The sequence below is a fragment of the Denticeps clupeoides genome, chromosome 4, assembly GCF_900700375.1.
Source record: "Denticeps clupeoides chromosome 4, fDenClu1.1, whole genome shotgun sequence".
In the NCBI taxonomy this organism is placed as follows: domain Eukaryota; kingdom Metazoa; phylum Chordata; class Actinopteri; order Clupeiformes; family Denticipitidae; genus Denticeps; species Denticeps clupeoides.
The window spans coordinates 22068035-22095980 of NC_041710.1; positions in this window are offsets into that span (position 1 = coordinate 22068035).

The following is a 27946-nucleotide window of genomic DNA, read 5'->3' on the forward strand; positions in this document are numbered from 1 at the left end:
GGGTTTTAGGGCCAAATAAGATTTTGCTTGTGAATTAGCATTATTTTCAAATGGAGACACATGGCAGCCATGCTTGCTATTAATATATTTAAACACACACAGAACACAGAATTTTTGCTGAATCGGAATTGGAAATCAGGTATTAGGTGGATAGTTGGGTGGAAATTTAGGTGGAAAACTAAGTTGCTGAACTGAGATATTGAGAAAACCAGGTCATTACACTAGATTTTTATTGCAAGTTTATTTGCTGACAGAGTCTGCAAGATGTTTAATAAAAAAAAAAATCTCTGTCATTTGACACCTAGAGATTCAACACAATTTATTCATTGTAAAATGTGTGATTCAATTTTAGTTTTCAATCATCTGACATCCCTAATATACATACATGCATACATACAGTACAATCTAATAATTTCATAATGTGTTTACTGCGGGCTGACATCTTTCTGAGGTGTGAGCAGGAAGTGATCAAATTTTCCATACGTTTGTCTTGAAAGCAGCTGCTGTCAAGTCAGAAAATGAATTACAGCTCTAAATTATTCTGACAAAAAAAAAACATTATTTTAGGGGCTTGGATTAAATTGAGTGATTAATAAAACATTTTTCCCCCTTGCCTTACTACAGTCTCTTCCACTCCCCCCTGAACATGTTCTCTACCTCTCTCGCTGTACCTCTTCTGTCTCAGGACTGTCTACTCTGCTAACTATCACAACCTTCTTATCAGACCAAACTAATCTAAGCCCCTGTCATGGAACAATCTCCCACATTCATCTGGCAGGATAAGGACTGACACATGACGGCGCCAATAAAAGTGAAGTTGGCGGGCCGCTCCTTCTCCCGTACGAATCTCCGGCATGGCTGAGGTGAAGTGCCATGCTGAAGGTTCACACTAATTCCCTCTTAGCTTCCTTTCTAAACTCTACAGGCGCTCGCACGTAGCAGCAGTCTCCTCGGCAATGATTGAGATTTCCCTAAAACCAGCAGATCGGGAAGCTGCCCAGTCACAAATGCTTTCTACCAGCAGAGGAAAGTAGCACCCCGCAGTGTTCTAAACCTCTAACGGAGCACGAAATAATGACAACCCCTTACACCCCAAACGCACACACACACACACACAAAAAAAAAAGACAGCAAAACCCCCAAACTGGCTTTGAATCTCCCCTCAAATTTGTGCAAATTATTTTGCCATTCATTTCAAAGCAAGATCTCAACAGAGCCCTCACACACAACGACTCATAGAGCAGGATATTTGTGTTGTTCTACCTCGAGTCCATGCAATATTAATGCTGTTGTCGGCGAGGGAAACCTAAACGCACACCTGACAAAGAGACTTTGCAGACTTCTGTGCCAAAACATTATATACCCGGCTGTGGTTAAACCTACTATAGATCCAGGTAATACAAAGCTCGAGACGCAGACAATTAGGAGTAAAATGTCCCATCTGTCTTGCAACCACCGAGATTCAATATCGCCCAGCAGACCACTAAAAGTAGAGCCCATTCAATTATCCAGTTCCACAGCAGGGTGATAATTAGAGAGCAGGTTAGTCTAGGGTCGTACTTGAAACAGCCCCCCCCCCCCCACCGCATGTGCGCTCCTTTGATCAACTACGACCTTGTTATCAATGGCTGGACAGAAGCCATTGGACGGAGGGCATGGGAATGACCCAAGGCGTCCAATGTCATCTGAATGTAACCCGTGGTGTGGCTGAGGGATGAGCTGTGGTTACCTTCATGGCTATGACATGACACAGATATTTCCAATCACTCCAGTTTATTGTTTAAAGGGAACGTTGCCTTGGTTCTAGAGCTTTACGATAGTGCCCTACATGTCCCCTGGTCTTGCATATTCCACTATTGTCCTCACTGAGCCCCATATCGACAATTGTTTTCAATTAAAAAAATGACAAGGGTTAATTTTTAGCCCATTGTCAGCATCAGTACTATTTACAGCATTTTTTTACTCATTCTAATTCCTTCAGTTCTCTCATTCATCCCCTCTTATTGCTCTTCAGCTAAGCCAAATCTACTCAAGGGCTGTAGAGTTGGTCTTCCTCTGCCAGCAAAATGCACTTTACGTCTCTTCAAGCAAATGAATAGTGATTGTTTTGTGCTTGATCAGAGTTGTATAGCTGGGTAACTTGTACGGCTTGTGGTGTTTTCAGGTGGTGTCGAAACTGAGCATTGTGGGAAACCAAAAAAAAGAAAAAAAAAGTAAATTCTATTTCAGTCCCAACGTCCGTAATGGCCACTTCATTCCGTAATTGAAGGTCATCACGATAGTGGCGTAGCTCTTTGAAATCCCATTCTCCTCTTCACTCAATGCTTCCTCTTCGTACCTGCAGCTCCTGCCATACAAATGTTGTGGGCGTGGATGTTTCATTAGGACGAGGGCCTAAAGTGGCAGCTGCAGAGTTAGCTTGGCCTTTTAGCACACGGCTATTAAAACAACCCCCATGGATGGGGGTAGCTTTTATCCCGGATTGCTTTGGCGCTTGTGCGCAGGTGGGTGGGAGATTACTTCCACTCTCGGCCAGCAGGTGGCACTAATACATCACGTGTGCCACCGGAAGGTCCGCCCTGGCTGATGTATGCTCATTTTATGGGATCCCTTGCCTGCCGTGCACGGCCCACTGGATTCTCTCCAAATTAATTAATTGTGAACGCACAGGCAGATTTTTTATTTTTTTTTAAAGCTAACGATTAAAAAGAAACTCTCATTTTATCCCCCCAACCAATTACTCCCTACCAAGTATACTTGTGCAATCAGAGTTCTAATTGGTCAGATCATTAAAATGTTACAAAAACATAGATAGATGGCTCTACATGTCTGTTTAGTGAGTGAAAGTGTGTGTGAGAGAGAGAGAGAGAGAGCAAGCGATATGGAGAGAGGGGAGAACTTTGTGCTTACACATTTAACAATGTCTCCATGGCAACAGAAACATAAGGGAGTTAAAATGTTAAAACACAGAGTAAATCAGCTTTTACTTTAATGCACACAGGAGGACTGGCTAATAGACTGTATTAGGAACAATAATGCATCGCCCCCCCGTACCACCACCACCACTTCCTCTTTTTTCCCCTGTTTGCCTGTCTTGTACTTGATTCGTGGGGTGATGTCTGGATTTAGAGGTTCACGGTTCAGTGGGAGGAGCCTGCGAGAGTTTTTCAGACAACCCACCCCAGTCTCTGGCACAGGAGACATGCTCTCTTGCTGATAATCCTGTTCAAAATTTGCTCGATTACTTTGTCCTATTTGTGGCTTTGGTCCCATGGAGCCATTAGCTGAAATGTGAAATCACTCCACACACAAACACACTGTTCCCGGTCCCCTGAAAACACACACACTCATCACTCATCTCTTCTTCCTCACCACACACACTCACGTCAGCTTTCTTTCTCACCCCCCTTTCTGCTGTCCACCACCAGCATGCTCCTTGAGTAAATCCCCTTCTCCCACTTCTCTTAAAGCGGAGGCTTTCCATTTAACAGCGCTCTGGAAACTGTGAACTTCTCCTCTCCACGCTGAAGACAGAAGAGGTGACCCGATGGGAAAATGGTCTCATTAGTAGAATGGCAAATAAAAGAGGATCGACAAAAAAAAAAAAAGATACTGCCAGATGGTCAACGGTATCCATTGAACAAGCCACATTTTTACAATTATGAGAGAGGGAAGAAAAACAAACAAAAAAAAAAGAACATGAGCATGGCGGTGGGTCCTAAAATGTTTTGTGATTTCAGCTTTTTTTTTTTTTCACCACCCAATGCAACCAACTTCACGCTGGAGTGTGAATGCTAATTGGTCTGTGGATTTAGGGGTGACAATCAGAGCAGCTTAAGGGTAGTCGCTGATATTTTCAGCATCGATGACGCGGCCATGGGAGACTGTCAGACGCTAATCAACAGTCATCGATGAGAACAGCCATTCCAACTCACCTGCCACAAGTCACGGTTATTGTGTGGAGAAGCAATGGGACGGGATGAAAGCTCTACGAAAAACCCAAAAAAAAAAAGAGAAGAGCGAAGGGCAAGCAAGGAGGCTAACTTTTAAACATGAACTTTCTATTAGTGTTATGGGAGAAGTGCGGGCCCTGTGAAAAGGGTACAGTCCGCGCTGACGACTGGAGGAGATATATTTGTCTCGTCATCTGCCCCTGATGCTGCCGGGCCAGCCTGGCCGCTGGAGCCTCTGTGTATTGATTTGGGAAGGTTAGACAGTTATTTCCCCGGTGCGGGCGGGGGGGGGGGAGACACCAGTCCGGCGGCGACTTATGGGAAAGGCGGCTGTGGCACAGTGTGCAGCCGCATTTTCCTCCCTTTCGTCTCTCAATAGAGTGGCGAGGGGTGCAGTGCAATGCAATTGTCAGAAGAAAAAAGGATGGACAGGGCTGAACTGAGCCAAAGGTTCTGCTCGTTCCTCATCGCACGGGATGCCCTGCCGATATAATAACCTGGCACTCGCTGCATATCCCCCCCCCCCCCCCCCCCCATTTCATTTCATGCCAGTGTTCACCGCAGAATGTAGAATACATCACAGTAATGCGCAGTAATGCAAGTTACAGAAAAGCTTTTACAATATACACTCGATCGCAGCATACAAATGATTTGTCTTTGGGCTGCGGGGGTTAATGGAACACATTCAGCTTAGATAACAGGCTGCAGTGTTTCAAAGAAACGGCTCGACTGCACTGTACATTACCGTGGCGCGTCCTTGTTAATTATGTTGTTTTTCGCCTCCGTTGAGCCAGAGGTGCAGAGCTGCCCACAGCCGAGTGCAGGCTTACCGCCGTGATTTAGCTCTGGTGGGACCTCAGAATGGCCACGCTTAACTTATGGGGCTGCAGGCCTGACACAAATCCATCTTGGGGGTTGTTGACGCTCCTGTCCAAATTTACAGCCCTTGCGTCCCCGGCCAGCCAAGGTCATGCAATTACCCCTGGCTGACCAGCAGCACACTCACCCAAGAGTAATGTCACATCCACCGAGCCCGGGACTCCTGGGAAAACATGTTGTCTATCAAGCCCCCCCCCCCTAACAATTTCCCCTGAATGTTCAGGAACTCCAAAGAGGAGACTCAGAATTTGGTCAACTGCTTCTAGCCGATGAATCAAGGTGTGGTGCCAATTTAATTTGTGCAAAATTCTGTTAGGATTCAATCATGTTTACAAGCCCTCTGCACTGGGGCTTCCAAAATGTTGATTATTCAAACAAGATGAAAACATTTCAGCACCAATGAGAATCAAGGCTTGCCAGGGACACTGACCTGTTGCAGATGGAGACTTCACAACACAAATGATGTAATAAAATGAGTTGATTAGAATGTTTATACTTGCAAGAAAAACGAATCGAATCAACGATAAAGCAGTTCGACGCTATTGCTGTGGGTCCCCGCCCCCAGGATGCCCCAGGATGGGTCCCTGATATGGATTAAGTCATTATGGATGGTGAATGAGTGAACCAAAATGACACTAACAATAAGAAATCATTAAATGCAGGAAGTACGGGAGAGGTGTCACCCTATAGTTGCGCCTATTGAATCGAGTGCACCTCGGTTGAAATCACTTTGCAGAGTGTCGTAATGCCTGCTTACTGGGGACAGGCTTAAGTGACTGGACTGATGGTGCTACACGGAGACCAGTGGTGAGGCATTTCGATTTTAACCTGCTCGGCTGTCTCACGTAAACGCATGAGTTATGTGAAGATGTGGCAAATTGACATCAAATGTGTAGAGACAGGGCAGAGCCGAGGAGATTTCTTTTTATGGTGGTGTAACATGCTACGGTGATATTTGTCTGATGCGATAAAATAATGTTCCCACAATGTTGAGTTGTATAAGCTGTCAATCAGTGGCGTGCTGCATGCATCGCGTTTCTGTTCCGCCGGCCAGGGTCATCTTTATCTTTCTGTTTTTTTTTATTTCATTAAAATGTGGAAAAAATATGGACTGAGTTTTCACATGTGCGTGGGCTTGGCATTCGTACTGCTCTGACACTAATAAAGCATGTGATTGAACATTACCTCGCTTTCTGCTGAAGGGTTATGTTTGTGGTGCACACCTAATTATTTCCTGGATCTTGACTTAATTCTGAAGCGCAGATCTAAGCACAATCTGTCGCCCAGCGCAAACTCTTGCAAAAATCTCTTTTTTTTAGGCTGCGTTTGCCGGGCGCCACCATCGCGTTCCCTGTGATCATGACCGCTGAGCAATTCTACTGCACCGCAATGATGCCAGATTAAATCAACCGGCAAAGCAGAACTGAGAGTGAATTAAAAATCCATCGCTGAACACTGCAATCGGAACATGTTGATGCAATTTCCATTTGATCACATCGATTGCCAATGCCGCTGTGACGAGGCAATGGCAGTTGCTTGAGTCTTTTGCTGTGAGGCGAGGATGAGTGTTGGCAAGCCAAAAGTCAATGGTTGTTGAGTTCTTAACCCAGTGTGATGAGGAGCTTCTGATCTCAAGATCTCCTGGCACTGCAAAGAACAAAAATTTGAACCTTGAAAAATCTTAATTTCAACCAAAAAACAGTCTTTTCCCATGAATCATGGTAACATAGATCAAATATGCTACTCATAGCTACTTAAAATAGCTCAACTAGTAAAGCTGAATGTATATGTAGTAGGGTTTTTACATCTTATTTACAAGTGTTGATATATCTACCTCTGTACAAACGAAGTGACATGGCTAAATCAAAGAAAAAGGTCACCAGTTAACCTGCTTATTGAGAAAATGTGAGATCGTCTTCTTCCATGATTGGATTAATATGATTTTATGAAAATGTGATTAGACCACTGAGAGAAACACTGAGAAATACATTTCTCACAGGTCATTCTCAGAAATTCTGTCCATGTTCAAGTTAGAGTTAACATATACATTTATCTCGCTTCCGTCTTAAAGTTTATACACAAATATATAATTTTTATGAAATATTTTTATTTACGACTACTCCATGTACATATGACTACTACATAAATATCCCATGTAAACATGTCTACTCTGTGTCCTATTTTTTTTCTTGTATTACTGTAACTGGAGCCTCGTTGTCTCACCTTTTTATATTTACCATCAGTTTATAGTTAAGCTGATGGTAAAGTTTTGACTTTGATATGTGTTTTAATGACATTTTAGGTAGTGTTCTGAAAGTTGACCTTTTGGTCATATTTGTCAAGTGTGTAGGGACACCCACAACACATTGCACCACATCTGATCCATTAAAAAGCCACTTCTCTTCTGGAGCAACACATATTTTTTTTTTTAACTTTAATATTTGTGCCTTACAAAGCAATACACGTTGTCAGGGAATTCTGACAGAAATACAGGATTTTTTAATCATGCAAATGCACATTAAATGGCCCCTAAAAAAGTCAATATTTTCCATCATAAGGATTGAAGGGAACATCACATTTAGACTGGTGCATCACTGAATCACTTCATCACATTTTGTCCTGTACAAGGGCACACGATGGCAATCAATTGTCCATCTAACCAAGCCCTAACCCTAACCTAACCATGGGGAAAATTGAGCACCTTCCAATATCAACCAGTGACAAAGAATTTTTCTTATCCATTTCTATGCAGTTGCTCATTCTTCAAGGATTCCATTTTCACAAATACCTTTCTTATTGTCCATAACTGCTTAATCCACATCAGGGTCCAACACAAGCCGGGGACTCACCCAGGCCAGAGCACCAACCAACCACAGATAAGTTTACATACATTATTAACAACAATTCATTATTTTACTACACACTGTCCAACAACATTATATTGCATTCAGTGCCCCAAGCCCAACACTCAAGGACCAGTGTCCAAGGTCAACTTACATAGAAGTAACATTTATTAGAATATGGTTATATGATATGTTGTACTAAAATTCTGTTGTTGATAGTTTAGCCAAGCTAAAATTATTTCCAGTTCAGTACCCTTTCCTCCTGTCTCGGACTCCATTCATTTCACAACCATTTGACGCTGAGCTCTAATGGCATTCGGTGGGAAAACTAGCAGACTGGACCGAGTCCTCCAACCCCTTATCTCCTGCTCCAGGGGAATGCAAAAGTCTCCCTCGCTCAAAAGCAAGGGGCCGGGCGGCGAGATGAGGACGTCCAGCGGTTGAATATACCGTTAGGATGTCAGCAAGCGAGGAGCCGACTGTCTAACTGGCTGCCTGTCAGTCATCCAACTGGTGGGTCCAGCCGCTGGGACCACATTTCACTCACAGATCTAACCCAAAATGGACAGCAGCAGTCTGCAACAGAGCAACCTTTAAGGGACGTCAATACTGATAACACTCACACGTCACCAGTGCCTGGTCTCTCCTTTCAGGACCACAGCAGGGTCTACCTGTTTAAATAAATTCCAGTATAAGAAATAGTTTCATTAAAAAACAATCTTTCTGGCAAAGTACAAGTCTGTAATAGAATAGACTAACAAGTTTGAATCATCGCCCTAATGACAGTGACATTTTGTAATCTAATCCCTCATTTTTTTGGCTGTTGGTGTAGAGCTAATCAATAAAAGCCATACTGGAGCCATTCCAAATCCATATGTTTTTTTTCCTTGCTTTGGCAGCTTCACACTGACTTCCAGGTACACATTCAAGTTCATAAATGTGCTGTATATTTTTGAGAGGGTATTGTCACCCTAAGGAAATCATAACCCATGATGCTTTCAGGATTGGACATATAATTTTTTTTCTGTAAACTGAAGATAACCATTTTGTCTATATTGTGATTTTTAAAATTAATTATCTACCGAAATAAATGATCAACCAATATTGCTTTTTCTCTTACCATATGAGGTCACCTTTGATTGCATTTGAGTCTGACTGCACAACTGCAGAGCTTGATGGTTGACATATTTTACTGATATGTTCAATATGAACCCACGAAATGGAAATAAAGAAGAGATAAGATGTAGCGTTGAAATGAATGACAAAACTAGACTTGATGAGAATTGGATTTTGCAGCCTGTAATGTGCTTCAGGCAAGGATATTACTCTTTAATTTGATGCCTCATAACCTGATGTTTCATAAGGTAAAATCTCAATATCTCATTCCAAGTGAGGGAGGGAGGGGAGCATATATCTTACATGAAGCCTAATTCAAAATTTCGGACTATAAAAAAGGACCTATATGAATAAGCATGCTTTTCTCAAGCTTTTTCCATTTTAATTATAGATCGCAACACATTCCAAAAATTGCTCAGGACGATTTCAGCTCATGAAGTTTCTAGGTCCCTACTACTAGAAGAGTATGAGGATGCTGGAATTTAGTGGTTCCAGCTGTGATATGAGTTCAGACTGTATAATGAACAGGTTGTTCTCCTCCTGTTTAATTATTCATTCTGGTATCTTATTTTCATCGTGATCTATGTTAGAGTGGCCCACGGATTATCTGCCATGGTCTGGATGAATTTTCAATTCTGATTGGCTGGTTGGTACGCATAAGGTAGATAATGCACTGTTGTTCTAGACTGGTTTTAAAATGTTTGGTGTGGTCCTTGGTTTTGGAGAAGCCTCTTAGTTTTCAATCATCCTGACACCAGGTTCTGAACTCATCCATCTGCTTAAACTGTGACCAATGTATGACATAAATGCCAGTTGCTATCTGAGAGCAGAGCCAATCTCCTTTTTTCATACCACTTGCTTTTCTTTTAAGATGTGGCTGTAATCCAAATCTCTGTCTATCTTAGCCCAGCACAAGACGTTGACAGCAAGACGAGGTCCATATTAATTCGACAGCTTCTCTGAGTACAGGGGGACTGGCGGAGACGGAAAGACATAATTTCAGATTTTGTTGTCATCATAAAATCCAGAGGTGGCTCTGACCTATCATGCAAGCAGAGATGTCTTTGATTTACAGACAGCATCAGAGCTGCGGGTCTTCATATTTTACTGGCTTTAGGGCCTGTCAGCGACACATGATGGGTGCTGGTCAGACAGAAGTGGCCTTTGAAATCCTCTATCCCCGCCTTCTGCTCTCTAAGTCGCATGCTCCTCAATGAAAGTACTTACAGCCTCTTTTTTTCTTCCTTGGGGAATGAAAAAAATCACTTCATTGGCATTACTATTCTTAGTTTTAAGGAAAATATTTACCAACATGTGAATTTTCCATTCTGATTCATAAACAATCTAACTTGCCAGGGAAGGTTTTTCCAGAGCCCAGGAGCTGCAACCCCAAAGGCTCTGTCTCTCTGTCTGTGAGTCTTTAGCCTAGTAATAGGGATAGTCATTTGCCGTTGATTGGATGACCGCAGTTGTCTTGCTGGACTATACGTAAGTGAAGTGATTGTCATTGTGAAACACTGCAGCAGAGCACAAGGTGCACACAACGAAATGTTCCTCTGAACTAATCACATCGGTGAGCAGCAAGACACCAGGACGGTACCTTCTCAATGGTTCGGGATTCAGACCCGCAAACATCTGAATATGAGTCCTATGCTTGCTCTTGCCACTGGGCACTCCATCCAAAAGCATGCACAGTGAGTGAACAGGACATTGAATTGGGAGTTTATGAATGTCTAGTATACTAAAATGGTATTCATAATAACCAAGTGAATTATTAATATTTTGGTTAATTTGATCCCTTTGTCCCGATCTGTATTTCTCCAAAATGGAGTAAAAAAAAAACCAAAACAGTGAATTACTTGTGTTCATTGTGGCAGGATGTAGTGACAAGATTTGAAAGAGAGAGATATGAACTCATGGCTTTCTCAGTTATCTGGATGATTGTTTCTGGACCCCCTCCAGAGTTCAAATCATAGAGTGGAACAAAGTAAAGGAGATAGATGGCAACCAGGCAACATGTTATTTGCTTTTAGCTTGGAACTGATAAAAACAGAGGGAAAATGCTTCCTATCACTTTTTCTATTGGGCCATAACAGGGATTTTTAAACCTAACCCTTGGGTCCAAATACAGGCATTGAGTTTTGCATTTAATATTTACTGGTTCTGATAGCAAGAGACATGTCAAACCTGACTGTCAAGAAGGCTGGAAAATCAGTAGTGCCTGACCCTTGAGGACACTCAGGGCCCAGGGCAATTATGTATTGGAACTGCAATTCTCACGAGCCCACGCATTATAAAACAGAAGCACAGTATAATTTCTTCAGCCCTTAAAGGTTTTTCATTTTTCTGTTTGATCTGAACATAGCAATGTTCTGGTTAAATGTTTGGATTACAATGTTTTGTTTTTTTAATGTTTACCATATATGCATGCTTCACAGAGCTCAAGAGTACTTCTGGTGATCGCTTCAACATCAACTCACTAGACTATTATAAATGGCTTGGCTATGAATCTGTTGCAGGGAATAGCACTTTGACGTGGGCTTTATGCAAGTTTTTTGCCCTTCATGTGTGTTTCAGCACTTGTTTTCTCTGAGCCAGGGAAGGTGTGGTTTGCTCTTGGTTTGCTGTGGTTATTTTTTTTTTCAATGTAATCCCTGTTACTTTTGTCCTAGAAATTCTCTCTCTCCCCTCAATTCTCATGTTTCGTGGTGAATATGGTCACTTCTCACTAAGGTCATGGGTTAAATGCAGAGGACAAATTTCGTTGTGCTGTGCTGCAGTGTTTCACAATGACAATCATCTCACTATTCTATTATTTCCTTAATGTCTGTTTTATGCAAGACACTAAACTACTTGTAAAACCAATCAAGACAAACTACTGAACTACTTCCATTGCCCCTCTTCTTGATAGGATGTGCTCCCTTAGCTAAGGTGTGTGTTTGTGTCCGTTCTTTACCCATCACTATGTTTTTTCTTTTCAGTCACTGTCTCTCCATCTTGTCTTCTTTGGTCAGTTACTTTTTTTAACCTCAATGTGTCAAACCAGAGAGCAACACACTTCCATTGTTTAACTGAAAGTCAGGGAGACTGGGAGATGGAAGGTAACATAAGTTTTTTTTTTTTTTATTATTATTTTATGAGTAACAGAGAGAGACAGTAAGAGAGGCTCGGCAGAGATAGAATCGATTGGTGCTGTGGTATGATGTATGTACATATGACATGATATAGCACACAGCCAAGGCCTGGGGAACCTTGATTCATGGACAGACGCAAGAGCCATCAGAAGTGGGAATGCATAAGGTTTTAGATGTGGCTGACAAAATGGAGGGAGGGGTTATAAGAGTGTATATATTAAAAAATATATTTCTTTTCTATTCACACTAAAATACAAAACAAATATAACTCTGCAGTGATCTGGACTTGACTTGACCCTGGGTTAATTTTAGCAATATTTTTACATATAGCCAGGATTAAAATGTAAAAATAATGCACCTGTCCTTCTATGGAATTGTAACTCTGGGAGATCAGAAGGATGCAACAGAAAAGCATTTTTATCAAATATAAACTTAAGAACTTGATATTCAAAGTGGCCTTGCACTGTTGGCCTATGGTTTGTTATGTTTTTCAGCAGAGAAAATGAACATGGATGCTCCAAAAGTGTATGAAAAACGTGAGAAAGGGAGCATATCCCTCTTCTACCGTAGGAACAAACACACTTTTTCATTTGCCTCTAGACCCTCTGTCCACCTCTCATCATTTTCAGCCTCTCTTGCTATCTCACTTCTCTCTTTCTGCAACACCCGCTTTGTCTCCAGGAACACCTTGTGCTCATTTTTAACCATTATCTCTCTCTACTTCTCTCTCTCTTTCTATCTTTCCTTCCCTCATCTACCCCCAAGTGCTTGTTCTCCCTCTTTCCCAAACGGCCATAGTCCTCCTCCGCACTCGCCACTCCTTTCCTCCACCCTCTCCCTTCTTTCTCCTCCTCATCTTCTGTGCCCTCTCACTCGCTCCAAGGTAATGATGCTTGTCTTGTGCAGACTTCTCCATCAATAACTTCCCCTTTTGTTGGCAGAGAGAGGTCAGGCTGGTCGGCCGTATTGGCCCTCTAATACTCTGTTATGCTCGAGCTCCGTCTCCGCTCATCACCATGAAGCCTGTCTGCAGAAAGAGAATAAATAGAGAGGATATTGGGTCTTTTATAAAGAGCTGTTGCGCTTCATACTGACATTAATGTACGTCTGCTGCTCATGTCAGTACAAGAGCTGTGTCTGTGTGCAGGCTACAGCTGTTGGAAATTGAGCCACTGAAAAAAGAAAAGGTGCCTTGAGCACTTTGAGGCGTAGTGTTGTCTTGATATGATGTCTGAACATGGGGGGTTTGGCATCACATGAGGGTTTTGTTACTCCAATAGGAAGCCCATCAAAGAAGAGCAGTTTTTTTTTTTTTTTTTTTACTAAATATCACAACATATCGACTACTTCAGTGCATTCATTATGACTAATGACCTCATGGGAGGTATTGCAGACTGTAAGCGACTGCATGCTCATTGCAGTATCGTATCCATCAAATGGCTTTTCATTTTTCCATTAGCGCACCATCCTCAATCTGCCTTGAAATATCTCAGCTGCCCCCTGTACCTTATGAAAACGTCATAATCATCAGAACTCAACCCAGTGATATTTTCATCACTACTTGTGTACTAGGGCATTAGTATGCGGGCCGCGGCTCCCCCGACATAAATCAGTCCGGCTCTAGCTTGCAGGAACACTCGTCGCAGCTGTGCGTACGTGTGGGGAAAAGAAGCCACGCGCTCGGTCTCCAGGTTGTCAGCTTGGCTGGCATATGGCGTGTACCCAGGTGATGTCAAAGACGCAAGCCTCATTTAGGCAGCTTCTCCTTCTGATGACCATCTGTGCCGTGCGCTTCAAAGGGGCTGCCGTGCCTCCCTGCGCTGCCTTATAGACAAATGAATTATTAACGTAGTTTTCCAGGTGACACTGAAACGATTTGTTTCATCCTCTCTTTGGCGGAAGTAGGGAGGAAATTGTGGGGCTGTCGAACACCTCGTCTTCTCCTCTGATGCACTCAGAAACACGAAAGCACATGCCAAACCCTCTCAAGCGACTGGAAGAAAAGGAGTCGGCCTCTCCCTGAGCTGGCCCTTAAAGTAATGTCTGGAGATCTGATGGTGTTGATTAAGCGATGACAGTGTAATTACTGTTGTGGCAATGGCACAATCAATCTTACATGTGCACAGCAGGAATGAGCGAGGAGTTACTGTGTCTCAGCTCTCTGAACGAGCAGAAGGAACCAAGTGGCTGGGAAAATATAAAACTTTACGTAGATAATGCAAAAGCATCGGTTAATGCACCACTGATAGTTTCATTCAGTCTCATATTCACATTCGTTTGCACACAGAACACATTGAATGCCAGACAATAGGCAACAAGTCAAGAAGTAAGGCTTGCACAGGTGTACAGGGATGAGAGAGAGCACTGAATTCACTGGGTCCATATCATTCCACTCCCTATGGACTCGACCTACCCACTAACATGTTGTACTATGGAGTGAGTGTGGCCTATAAAATCCAACAATAGCAAGTCTGTGTAGATGCCGGCTACAAATTACTCCTCGGTGATGCATAGAAATGAAAGTAGTTCAGTTCCATCACTATGTTTTATTTCATCCACAAATCTTTTCCAACTGGTTTTATTGCCCTTACAGCCTAAACATTAATTTTTATATTTTAATGAAAGTATTTTTTGTCCTTTGTAAATTTTAATTATTGAATGTATGTAAATTCTAATGCATTTGTCTTTTTTCGTCTGGACACTTACAGCATGTGCTCTGATTAATGCAGGTACAAAACCATGGAGCTTGTCAAAACATTCTGAACTTGTAGAATCCATTACATCCTTCACTTTCAATAGGATGACACTTAAATCACATAAAGTGACACACCTAATGAAGTAGGTGTCTTGAGTAAGACTGTTCTTGGTCAACAAATAAGACCTCTGTCAACACCCCCCCCCCCCCAACACACACACTCTCCCTGTGCAATACACATAAAGCTATGTTAACATACTTTTAGTAAAAGACAGCTTGGATTTCGTCAATCAGGGAAAATAGATTGAGCCTTGAGTGTGTGTAGATTTGCAAAGATTCTTAGAATAGGCTACAACTTCCCTGAGACCCTGAATGGCTAGGTGGGAAATTAAATTGAAATTTGGACTGATTGCTGTTCCTGAATGAACAGATTTGTGTGGGTCTTGCTCAGTCGTGCATGGAACCTTGTAGGAACAGATTCTTTTTGAAGTAATTTTTGCAAAACTTGCAGTCAGCAAACACAATGTTCTCATTGTGCTCATATGAGGAACGACGATTCACAAAAAGTAATGATGTGAGCTAATTAGACTCCAACTTATGCATAGGCATGTGACATGAAAAGGCATTTGAAAAGCAACATGATATTGTAATATCTTCACCAGAGTGCTAAAATGGTCCCTGAAACTCACTATTAAACCTATAGAAACCCATTATTCTGTCCAAAAGTGTGTTAAAGCGTCATAATCTCAAAGACTTCTTTAATTTTCCTCCCCCTCATTCGTATTCAAGGAATGGGCCACCCAGTGTTTCGGTCCTGAACAATCACAGCAATTTATAATGACACTCTCTGATACCACGCTGACCTCTATTCTAAACTAGCTTTAAAAATATAATGAATATGCATGCTTTACACAATGTACTCAGAAATAGTTTGCATATGAATGTCTTCTAAACATGCGCACTTACATGTGCTACCCACACACACACACACTTACACACAGACACAAAAAAAGTCAAAGCAGAAAGATTGGAGCCTGGCCACAGAATAAACAAAACACTCTTTCATCCCGAGACTCTTTCATTTATATTACTAATAATAAGTTGAGATTAAAGTTTACTTTGTCATTTTGAAGGAACTAAAACACAATAAACATCACACCATTCATACATTATTACTCTGGATCAGCGTCACGTACACCTGCAATATCTCTAGTCTTGTCGCATTTAGTCAGCAAGTTGGACTCTCTTTTGTGCCATCAATTTTCCAATAGGGCTTCCCATGCACACAATAATGCGTGTGAAGACAAGCATCTTTCCCTGTAGCAGTCTGGATCAGTTGGAGCCCAAAAAAGTCACTGAAGTTTGAAGGAATTCTTTCCCTCCCTCTGAAATCATCTCTCTCTCTCTCTCTCTCTCTCTCTCTCTCTCACACACACACACACACACACACACACACACAGTAATGATGAGAAAAGCTGCCAGCTGATACAATGATTTATTCTGTCAATATTTATTATTTCATTAATCTTTTGAAACCAAGCTTGCATAAACAATGACGCAAGCCTTCCGAAACCTGCGAGTGGTAGAATGAAAAGAAAGACATGATGAAGAAGGGGGGGCTGGGGTGGTAAACTAAAGAGGGGGAAAGGAATCACACCAGTCCATTGGGAGGAAAAGCTTTAAGTACTTTTGAGATTGAGTGCCTGTCTCTTCAACATCAAACGATTTGTTTTATCCGTTTCATATTCTCTGCTTCAATCCAGGGCCGATCGCAGCTTTGATGATGAAACACGGAGGACATCCATACTCTATGGCTGATTTAGGATGCACAAGCAACCAGCAGACGCAACAATGTAGTTCAGAGCAACAAAAAAAAGAGGAGAAAAGCCTGCCACCGACGCCCGGCAACACCTGGGCCGCCGAGAGACTAATTGTCACGCCTGTTTGTTTAGCTGCCAACTTTTTGTCTGCCAGCAATAGGCCGATAACACAAACCCTGAAAGAAACATCTGAGTTTTGACAAAGCGGCGGGGGGAAATGGCTGGAGAGGTGAGTGTAAGGGGAAGGGTCGGGGGAGGGATTCTTGCATAAAGCCTCTCCTGGATCAATGTGAAATCAGCAGAAACTAAAAATACTAAGATGAAGGGAGCAGGAGGGAAGAAAATGTGTCACTCTCTGAGCGCAGCCTGCATAAATGCTATACATTCTAACTGAGAAGTAAAGAACAACTCGTCCTCCCTGGAGGGGTGTCATCAAAAAGTCCACCTGCAGATGTGCTTTTTAACATGGCTGCCTTTCAAACACTGCATTACCACATGCAGAGGGCCCAGTAGTTCATTTTTGAGCAGCTAGCTCACTTTAATGGGACATTTTTATATGCCTTAACAGTTATTCAGCCTCTCTGAGAAGAAAAAAAAAACTTCTTTAAATACAGTCAATTCACCAATGACTGGACAGTGAACTTTTGCAATCCCTCAAGTCAGATTTGAAGAACGTTATCATGGCAAGACTGCATAATGCAGTCATAATACATAATGCAAGTGTTTCACCATGAATTTCTCACAGACAACTTTAGAATAGTAGCAGACACCAAATCATCACCTAGTATGACCCCTGACCAGTTAAGGCATGGACTATACAAGGCCTCTGAAGGTAGGCTATGATATAAGGATCATCTACTGATGACTTGGTATAAATTGCAGCATGCTGCTTTATTGGACGATTTGAAAGCCAGGTCAGCACCTTGTCGGGTTCCTCCAAACACAGCATGACATTACTGGTTCCATGAGGTGGTGCACTTGGCCAGCTGCAATGTGTCGGTAGGTGGTACATGTCAAAATAACATAAACATGAATGCCAGACCCAAGGATTCCGACCTTCCACCTCCACCAATTTCCTATATTCCCATCCTGGTAATGTATCTGCTACCTAAATGCTTAAGTGATGCTCTCTGGCCATGCTCTACTATCCTTCCAGTTTTTAATGAGTTGCACAGTACTTAATCCAGTTTTTAACAATTTTAGCCAGCACCTTAAGTTTTATTTGCTCGACCCTTCTAAAACATGGTGACATCTTTTGTCTCTTCAGTAATTAATCAGCCAAAGGCTCTTATCTATTTGCTCATTTGTATTAATGTATGTTTGAGAGTATCTATTAACAGTAAATTCAATGTTTCCTGCAAAATGTATGTCAGAAACTGAATTTGTATTAACTCTCTTTTATTTCGCAGAAAGTCTGGAAATCCATCTGTAGAGTGCTAGTGCAGTGTCATTACAGCTGTGCTGCCGGCCATCACAGGTTTCCATTTCAGCCTTCCTCATATTTTGCAGAAGACACATCATGCATTTCCAGCACGTCGCAGTGATATAGTGAGTGCTTCAGATATCTGGAAATGGCATGAGCCGTAAAGCGCTCAGAATCCTCGCATCCTGTGATTGATTTATGTCATGTCCCTCTTCAGAGTTATGAATGGGAGGGAGGGGTTCTCACCTGGTCTCTTCCTGACACTAAAATAGTGACAAATAACGTTTCATTTGTCACTGAGTACCATAAAAAGCTCCAAAAAATATTGATGGTAGACAAGTATAGATCATTTTATGAATTTACGTTGTATTTTCCACATCTGTGTGTCTAGAGTAATGAATAATGATGCATGGCTTGTATAAAATATTCTCAATATTTCTTCTAAATGCTTTATTCTTTCAAGGGATATTACCCTTTTTGTATTTCATCTTGCAAAAAATAACACAAAGTGGAAAACCTGAATTGTTTTAAATTATCTATCAAAACATGTGCTGCTCTTCAATGTATTTAAATGCTGTCCGCAGGTTCAGCAGACCCGCTTCCACTAAATCACTCCCGCGGTGATCGCGTGGTGAAGAAAGATTGGTACGGGTGCTCCAACTCTTCTTCTTCCTGCACAGCACACATATGAATCAGCATGCCACAGACACCTGAACCACTGTTAATAAATTCTGGTCTAGTGAATTAATCAACCTTTGATTCTCAAGAGCTTACATTAGTCTTTGTGAAAAGGGAATGCAAATAGGCCCCATTATGCAGTACTTCAGAGTTGGCTTTTGTGCGCCCAGAGTTTCGCCAGTGTTAATTATTAGCAGAGCTGGAGAAGAAAGGGGCTTAGGAGGGAAGGAAGGTACGATTTTTGTTTTATAATGAATTGTAAATTATTGGTAATCACCAGCAGGTGATGAAGTGTTCCAAGGTGGAGGTCACAAGTCAAGAATTTCAGTGCAGCTCAGACAGGAGGCTTTTGTGTATTTGTGTTCAGGGGATTTGTGTAGAGAGCTGTAACTCATTGAAGGTTTGACACACAATCTGCGAAATAGATCTAAAAAAAAAAAAAAAAAAAACCCAGGCAGTAAGGATCAATTTTATTTTACCCAAGAAGATAACATTTTTTAAAAACAGCCCTCATCGACTCAAGAATCATGCTAAAAAGGTGTTTAGAAGTTCATCAAACATACACAAGACAAGGAAGCTCGATAACATTTCACGCTTGGTCTTGCTTGTATTTTCTGTTCTTACATCAGAATATTTGCAAGGAAATGCCTTATGTGACTGTCAGAACCCTAAAAATATGGGCCCTGGCATGCCTTTAATCAAGCTCAGATCTTCCTCCACGTCAGGCACGGCGACGACCAACAGGGCAGCACGTTTGAAGGTTAGCATCCTGAACTCATTAAAACCAAAGCTCTTCTGAGGGCTTGCAGATTTGAAGTGTCTATCGAGAGAGAAAAGTCAGAAAGAGGATGATAGGGCAGATATGTGTTAAAGCATCTTCTACTATAAAAAGATGCACAATAGAGTAAATGATATGCAATTCAGAACCATACACTGTAAAAGTAATGAGGTACATGGTGTGAACATTTAAGCAAATGCATGCACTTCTTATTTATTGGATTTGCAGGATTAATGACATTAAGAATCACATTTTACAAATATAAACTTTCCAGTGGTAATTACTAACAGAAAGACATCTAATTTGGTAATATAGATGGATTTTATCACATATAAACAATCAGAATTGTATCATTAGCTCTTTTTTAATGAGATGTATTTTTTTTTATTTTGTTAGGGTGAAACAGTCTGCAAATACACAAATATACAAAAAAATACATGAATATTCTGACCAAGGATTTTTTGCTTCAAAACAATTATACTCTGTGCATTGTGAATAATGTCTGTTTTACGAGCTTAATTTTTTATGGGGGCCGACACAGGACAGGTCACTGCAATAAAGTGCTTTAGATTGGATCATAGCTCCATAAAATTACCATGAAATTGGTCCCTTAATTCTCATTGTTGTATGAAAAATTGGGTCATTTTTATAAGCATTTAAATCGTAATTAAGTTATAATCGATATCCCTTAATCTTACCAGGGCAAAATTTTGACTGACAAGCATATTTTTACCCTGAGAATAGTAGACATTGCCATGGATCTGAGAGACCACAGTGGAAAAGTTCAGAAGTCAAGTGCCGTGTGTCTTTCAGAGAGACTTCGGTTCATTTGAATATCTTTTCATTCAGCCCACAATTCATGAGAAAGATTAGCGTCATTTTTTGGTTGCCCCTTTCTCTCCAGGAGCACTCAATGGTGCACTTTTGTTAGTCATTCTGCCCCTGCTTCCAGGCCAAGGACATTTTCTGTAAAATTAGGCTATTTCACATCTGTGTGCTTCACTGGCTGCAACTTTTCTTCTCTCAGTTACTTTACTTTTTCTCTTGTCCAACACATGTCTATCTTGTCGTTTAACATGTCTTCAAAAATTGACACCGATAGCCTGAATTTGGTATGAAACAAATTACAGAAGAATGAGGGAACATTGGCACACACATTCCTGAGACCAAACAAAATAAGTGCTACATCATTGTCTGGTACGGGAATTACACAGTCACTGAGCAGAAGGCCCTGCAGCGAATAGTGAAGACAGCAGAGCGCATCATCGGGGTTCCACCCATCTCCCAGCTCTACGAGAAACACCTCATCCGTCACACCACCCCTTACATGCCCTGTTCTACCTCCTACCTTCTGACGGTTCCGCAGCATCAGAACTGTAACTGCCAGACACTGCAAGAGCTTCTTCCCCCAACCAGTCAGAGCTCTCAATGCATCAAATATCCGACATCCTACGCATCCTTTGCATCCTACATAATGTCGTCCTGTCAATTGTATCGAAACTTTTCACTTTTCTTTTATAGAGATCTGTGCAGTATTTAAGTTGTAGTTAGTATAGTTTAGTTTAGTGTATATATACATAAACATTTTTCTTTTATGATTGCACTATGGGGGGTGGGGGGTCTGTGTGAAACACTATTTCAATACATGGTGTACATGTGTACACTGTTGTACTGACAATAAACCAATTTTGAATCTTTTAAACTTGATATGCTACAGAGTTGTGGCTTTAACACTGCATAGTGCTGCTGTTTCAAACCAGGGATTTTGGAAGGTTTATTGTGAAGTTTGTGTATTGAACATAATTTTTTTTTTGTATGTGTGTTTGTTTTTTTCTGTTGTTACAAAGATTTGTTATATTCAGTGCACTAACTGCCAAATGAATAACCTTTGAAAGAGGCTAACATATACCATATTTAAAAAAAAATAGGATGCAGCATAGTTTGCAGCATATGATCAGTCAGGAAGTTCAATCGTTATACCAGCCAAATGGAGAGGATGCACACTGGTATTGTCCCTCAGTGGTAGTCTGTCAGCAATGCTATATTAATATATCTGACACTCGATGCACATCAATAATCTGTCAGGCATGACACAATTTGATTACACCAAGAAAATAGAAAGCATGGCCTCCCTCGCTAGGGGAATACGCCATCCTGTCTGTGTTTTATGTCAGTTGTGAAATTAAGGAAGACTGCCTCACCGCCAACTTTGTTCTTTCCTTCATTAGATATTTTCTGTTTCTTCTAATCCCTACAGTTAGTTGACAGAGATTAATTGAGGCACCCCTGAACTCTGGGACGCTCATTCATAGTAAAGCACAAAGGTTTGGCAGCTCCATGGTGACCCCAACTTCTGCATTAGGAATGAAATCTGCTCCCTTGGCTCCACCCGCCGACATGACCTTTTTAGCGTCTGCTTAAAAAGATTAGCGCTTATTAGGGACCCTGCACTGATGATTCTTTCATGAAACGGGCCGCTGCTCTCAGGAGGAGGCAGCAAAAGCAAAAACTGAAAAAAAAGTGAGTTGTATTGGAGTAGGGGCGAGGATCAAATCTATGCAGTGCAGGAGAGGGTTGCAATGGGATTTCTTTTGTGTATTTTTCCAGGCATATTTGTTCTGTATGACATTTAGTAGCTCCTGTTTCAGGGTTCCTCAAATCATGGGCCTTGAGGGACCTGTGTGTGTATGTGTGTGTGTGTGTGTGTGTGTGTGTGTGTGTGTGTGTGTGTGTGTGTGTGTGTGTGTGTGAATGCCCTTTCAGCAGTCACAAGCATTTTTTTGTGCATCATGAAGAAAGGTTTTAAAAAGGAGTAAACTTATTTTATGATGATTGTAATACATTTTTATCAATTTATTATCAGCAAAGTAATTGATTGATTCTGCAAATTACCCAAGTTGTTGAAACATTTATCAAGGCCAATGTCTTCCTATTCTCTTTAGTTAAAAGTCATACTTAGAAAAAATAAGCTGTATATTCCAATATAAAACAGAATATTAAATAACTAAATATATTCCACTATTTAGTACTCTTGGCCTATTGAAAATATGCTGGACCTGCCGAGTAGCAACCCTGGCACTGACCTTCGTCTGGAGATATGCCACTCTCAGTAGTTTTTGGTCATGAGGTTTGGATGGGGGTGGTGGATGGAAATGAATATCAGCATTTAGCCCACCAGCAACATACAGCTTACTAAAATGTAAATACCTTGTTTTATCTCAAGTAGTGGAATGTTGTGGTCTGGAAGAATTTCAGAGAGTGTTTGACTGTAATGGCAGCCCACCTCTTTTCCAACTTTCCACCTAGAGTGTCAAACTAACTCTGGAAATGGTAGCAGGAAGTATTCTTGATTTAAGGTATTCTCCAAGCATGTTAATTTACAAAAACATAAAAAATATAAACAAAATGCTCTACCTAATGTGCAATCAAAATCATGCAATAATATAATAAAAAGGGTTAAATCTTTTCCATTTGGATTTGCTTGTTTCGGTCTGTTATGCAAACTAAAAATATGAAAGCCTATCAAAGAATTTACTGGATATTGATGGTTTTGCATCCCCAGGACAACAATGACCTTAGCTCACAGCAGAGATAACCAAATCATGCAACCATTGAGAAGGTGGACGTGAACTCGCTGGAGACATATTGTAATTAATTAACATCTGATAGTCATCTAATCTTGTAATTTAATTCATTATTTTATCTCAGTCTTGCCTCTGTGAAGGTTATATTCTACAGTGTAGAAATTAACCTTTCCTGCTCTCACAACAGAAATAAAACATGCAGAAAGATGTAGAAAGATGGGCCAAATGGCCTCCACTTGCATGCAATGTTATAATATTCTTGTGTTTATAAGATTGTAATGAAGTTCATATCTACCATTTTGAATATACATTTGAATATACCATTGAAGCTACTCACCACGTTTCACCAGAAAGCAGTCCCTCATTAGAGTCTCAAGTGCATGTTGTACTGTTACGATTACTAGGCAATGATCTTTAATTTCCAAAAAGCTTAGAATGCTGCATTTGCACACTGTGTGTCTCTCTGGGAGCAGTTTCTGTTACACCTCTGAGAAGCATATGTGATAAGGACTGCCGATAAGATTACTGTTCTTTTGAAAACAACCCCCAAAGAGCAGCCACATGCAGGTATGTCTGCTATAGTACCTGAAGATTTATTAACACAGCGGCCAAATCGCAGGCCTCATACCATCTATCATCATTAAACTTCACTCATCATGCATCACCGCAGGAGCTGTTTGTTGCATGCCCTGTAAGAGGCCAGCTCTGCATTAGAGGAAAATGGAAATTATGCAACTTCAGAGCATCTAAAGGCCTTCAGATGTTTCAACAGCAAAGGACGTGCCGTGAATTGCATCAGTAGCTCAGCTGTACGAAAGAAATCTTTATATGTTATATCAAATGAGGGAGCAGAAACGTATCTTAATTATGACAGCTATCACTATGTGTGTGATACAGAGGACTGGGGTCAGTACAAAGCAACATCAATTCACAGAAACACATATTCCATTGGTGCTGTGGACATCTTATCAGTGTTCAATTTAGTTTTTCGAGAGATTAAAAAAAAAAAAAAAACTCGACCCCAAACTTACAAAAGGTTGAAAGCTGTCAGTGCAGATTTTTTAATTATCTTTGGGAAGTTGATGCAGATTAGGATCATTGGCTGACTGCAGGCAGCAACCGATCACACTGATGTTTTTCACTGATGTGACATCTTGTCTGCCAGCGGCTGATAGAGCCCCTGCTTCATCCTCCCTTAAATTGACAACTGTAAAAGGTGTCACACATATTGCTGTAATGAGGCACCAGGGTTGAGTCTTCCATGCCCTTCTTTTAAGTGCGGCCTGGGCTCTGTGCTCAAAATTTAAACAGCTAAGGTTACTTATATTATTACAATATTTATTTTGGAATATAAAATAGACATCATATATTCTAAAGTGCATGCAAGGTATGTATATGTAGAATATTCACTATTCTCTACACATTGCATCAAATGAAATGTAAATTTAAAAATCTATTTTTAACTTTTATGAAGAGTACATTTCCTTGAATTTAGTTGTAACGTGTAGCAATATATGACATGATTCCATTATCATTTTTTTTTTTTTTGGTTCTCTGGTGGGTGTTTGCTGCCAGCAATAGTGACCAGTGTAGGGCATTTGCAGCTGGGGGCTTTTTACCAGGCTACCGCTCTGTGTGTGTGAGAGTGTGGGAGGGGGGGTATATGTGTGTGTACATAAGGCAGCTTTGTGTGGATATCACATCAAAAGCTACAGATGCCGCTGAAGTCATTCACCTCCGTGAGTCACATCATACGGTTACAGCCGGGGTTAACCCGGCTGCTTGCAGAAAACAAATCCTCAATCTAAAGCAGCCATGAAATGTGACCACAAATTCACACATTGCTTTAAAGATCAAATCTGCACCACCAGGCCTCTTCAGACTGACAGAAACAAACAATACAACAGCTGGCAGAACATATCGACACCTTGAAAACTCTCTGGGTATCACATCATGAAAAAAATGTCGTTTTTAACCAAGCCTGTCTGGTTCACTGTGTCAATTATTTTTTTGATTAAAGCAAGAGTTCAGCTTTTTTCAACATAAATCAACATACATTGTCAATTGAAGTTGCTTGTAGTACAACACATGCAGATGGTTGCTGAATGTTAATTTTCCTCTGCATAATATCATTTGCTCATTGCTGCACACTTCTGTCTTGCGAAGCGTTGTATCTCTCCTATACACCCACCGACAAACAGCTAGACTTTGATGTAGACTGACAATGTGACTTCAGCTTCTGCTAAATTTAATCATATTACTTAGCTAACCGTGCAAGGACCGTATCACCCACTTGCACTGGCAGACTGAAAGCCTGGCTCAAGTAAGCCACTGGGAAATGTGAAAGCACAAGTAGAGGATTTTAATTAAATATAAATTAAACATAATTAAAGTATTTTTTTTTAAGTTTAAGTACAAAATTACAATTACAAATTACAATTACACACAACTGAATGGACTGAACGCTAACGTGATGACCTTATTGTTATATGTGTGCTGTCTGAGTTATCAGATTTTCTGATTAAAAAATATAAAGATTTATTTAGCAGTGAAACGGAAATATTTGATATTTCACAAATTAATCATTTAGCAAAATTTAGATAGTTTTTCAGATTCAGAGTCAAAATGACATTTGGACAAGTCACAAACCAAAGTAGCAGAACACCAAGCTCCAGTGCAGAAGAAGAAGCAGTGATTGATCATTGTTGTTATTTCTGGTGTCATTTCTGGTGCCTGGGAACACTGCCCCAACCTGGGATAAAACATGCCTACCAGTGGTGGACTGTCACACTGGGAACTTCTCTGCAGCCAACTATGTGAGAGTTGGGAAAATGAGATTTGGGAATACATCCAAGGTTAAAGGTCAAACAATATCAGATTTCCTGGGTGGTTACCCCGGGGGTATAGACAGTAACTTTTTAAAAAAATATTTTTTATTAATTTTCATCAATGCTCAGTGTAATTTGTTATTTACCACAGATGATATAAAAACCTTTAGTGTTATATTTTCACCTTGTGCTTACCACAGGGGAAATTTTTATTCTGCTTAAGGTCAAAATATGGAGCAACCACTTAGCGTGCCGCCTCATTTTCAACTAATAGAAAAAAATAGTAATAATACTATGTACCAGCCAGCAGAATATGCTAATGACACAGCCATTGATTTTAATTTAATGTTCTGCAGCTATTTTAAGTTGGCCTTGACATGGGACTGGGCCACATTCTTTGGCACATATTGGGTGGCATTTACACTGGTCTGAAAAGGCTCTCATTCTCTCTCTCTCTCTCTATCTCTCCACTTGCTCTATTTGTGGCACTCACAGTGGCTCCCTGGCAGACTCAGCATCCCACCTCATCTTATCATATCACTCCCTGGGCTAGGGCTAATGTTCACCACAACTTCAACACTCTTTTTTTTACATCCACTTCAATTTCCACCGATTAATCATCATTGCTCCCTTTGTCTGTTTGCTAACTGTCACCCATGTCATCTTGAATTATCTTCCACACTCTACCAAGGGTGTGGACCAACTCACCTTTCATTACTTAAAATGGGACTTATGATTGACGTTGGAAGGCTTTTTCTAAATTACATTTCAATATTAGCTTAGTCAATCTGTGGGTAAATACACCAAGCTTTAGAGGACAAGATCTGCTGAAATTATCTTCTTGGTGAACTTCCAGAAAGTCAACAGAAGGTTGTTGATGTTAAATGGGGATATTCTGTAGAAACCATAGAACACACAAAGTGTGGATGGAGGTTTTTTCCCCTTTATGTGATTTCACATGTTATTCACCTTTTACCATTCAAAAATTGCTAGAGCTAGAGCACATTAATGAGGAGGAAAACCATTGCCAACCATATCATTTAATTGTTGAGTTGCACTGGTCCTGGCAGAGTGAGTTGCATGCACCATGCACACCACGGCCCGAAGCCAAACATGAAGTTTGTGCGGTGTAAACTCTGGTTGCGACTGAGTAAAAATGAAGATAAACTGCCCAAAACAGATAAGCTTTCATTTGACAATTAATTCATTTCCTTTTAATTTTATATTGTGTCCCTGTTATTCACTGGTTTCATTGTTGACTGTGGACACCACTTAATCGCCCATCACTGGTCTGAGCTCGCCGAAAATACCATGATGTCTAAAAGCATTGCTGATCTAGTACAGTGTCAAAATAGGGAGAGATTTAAAATTTAAGAGACACTGCCCCCCAATTACAAGTCATTCTACCACCTACAGTGGATATAAAAAGTTTACACGACAGTGTTGAACTGGCAGGTTTTTGTGACATAAAAAAGAGACCACAATAAAAAAAACTATTTATTGTGACCTATAATCTATACAATTCAATTGAAAAATCAATAGTTTTGGGGATACATACCAAAACCAGGAAAATAATACTTCAATGATAATTCAATAAAATTTAATTGCCTGAGAGATTATTACAATGTGAGAAAATGTCACTAATCGCAACAGTGTTTGTGTCAAAAAAGGAAGATTTTGTTACCAGTAGCCTGATAGGTGGCCTGATAGGAAATTACGTATCATTTTTATTACCACTACTACTTACTAGGCTTTGCTAAGCAGGTAAATTCATTTTGGTTTGTTCTTTTCATAGTAAGAAAAATAAATGACAATTAGTTTTAAGCATATCCTCCGTTAGTGATGGCCCCTGGATGGATGGCGCACTTAGCATTTGCTTATATTGCCCTGCTCCTGGGGATGATCACAATCTCAATTTAGCGAGCATATTTGGTTTGTATATTTATCCTGCAATTTCACACAACTCAAGAAAAGGTGGATTGTTACAAAATGAGCTTGCACGGACAATATTGTCTAATATTGATGTCCAGGATTGGGCAGTGGTGACCTAGCGGGTAAGGAAGTAGACCTATAATCGGAAGGTTGCTGGTTGGAATCCTGAGCTGGCAAGGTGCCACTGAGCAAAGAACTGTCCCCAGACACTGCTCCCCGGGCACCTGTCATGGCTGCTCACTGCTCACCAAGGGTGATGGGTGCTTCACTTTCCCTCTCATTA